The 733-nt window shown below is 45.6% G+C and overlaps 1 non-coding gene and 1 pseudogene across 1 annotated transcript; both read right to left on the reverse strand.

Moving 5' to 3' along the window:
• Positions 1 to 124: 124 nt before the first annotated feature.
• Positions 125 to 243, reverse strand: LOC129114957 (5S ribosomal RNA). Its single transcript, XR_008532758.1, has one exon. It is a non-coding gene; the product is annotated as a 5S ribosomal RNA (ribosomal RNA).
• A 379-nt stretch (positions 244 to 622) lies between these two features.
• LOC129114958 (5S ribosomal RNA) lies at positions 623 to 733 on the reverse strand (annotated as a pseudogene; the record flags this gene model as incomplete).

A 733-nucleotide genomic window follows, 5' to 3' on the forward strand; every position in this document is an offset into this window, starting at 1 on the left:
ATCATTTAACTGGATTTGTGTCATTTCTATACCGGCAAGTCATGATCTAGCTATATCCTTCCCACCCTGTCGGTGTCCACTGAAAAGCAGCAGCGCCTCTGCTTTTTGTAAAGAGGAGTGAAAAAGCTTACAGCACCTGGTATTCCCAGGCGGTCTCCCATCCAAGTACTGACCAGGCCCGACCCTGCTTAGCTTCCGAGATCAGACGAGATCGGGCGTGTTCAGGGTGGTATGGCCGTAAGCAAATATTGTGCCTACCAAAGGTCCTTTTAAAGATACTATATCACCACGCTTTGCTCTGTCGTCTATACAGGGAGCGCCTGCAGATTTCCAGACACACTCACAGCTTTTAAATGTCAAATCAGAATGTACAAAGTGGCTATAAGGATCACAAATGTAGTGCAGTAAAAATATTAATATTTACTGTTGAAATGTAGAATACGTTAGCATAAAATTGAAAAGAAAATGATCGATGAGCTTAGGAATGATGAAAGCCATCATTTAACTGGATTTGTGTCATTTCTATACCGGCAAGTCATGATCTAGCTATATCCTTCCCACCCTGTCGGTGTCCACTGAAAAAGCAGCAGCGCCCTCTGCTTTTTGTAAAGAGGAGTGAAAAAGCTTACAGCACCTGGTATTCCCAGGCGGTCTCCCATCCAAGTACTGACCAGGCCCGACCCTGCTTAGCTTCCGAGATCAGACGAGATCGGGCGTGTTCAGGGTGGTATGG

Source organism: Anoplopoma fimbria, unplaced genomic scaffold (assembly GCF_027596085.1).
Source record: "Anoplopoma fimbria isolate UVic2021 breed Golden Eagle Sablefish unplaced genomic scaffold, Afim_UVic_2022 Un_contig_6404_pilon_pilon, whole genome shotgun sequence".
NCBI lineage: Eukaryota > Metazoa > Chordata > Actinopteri > Perciformes > Anoplopomatidae > Anoplopoma > Anoplopoma fimbria.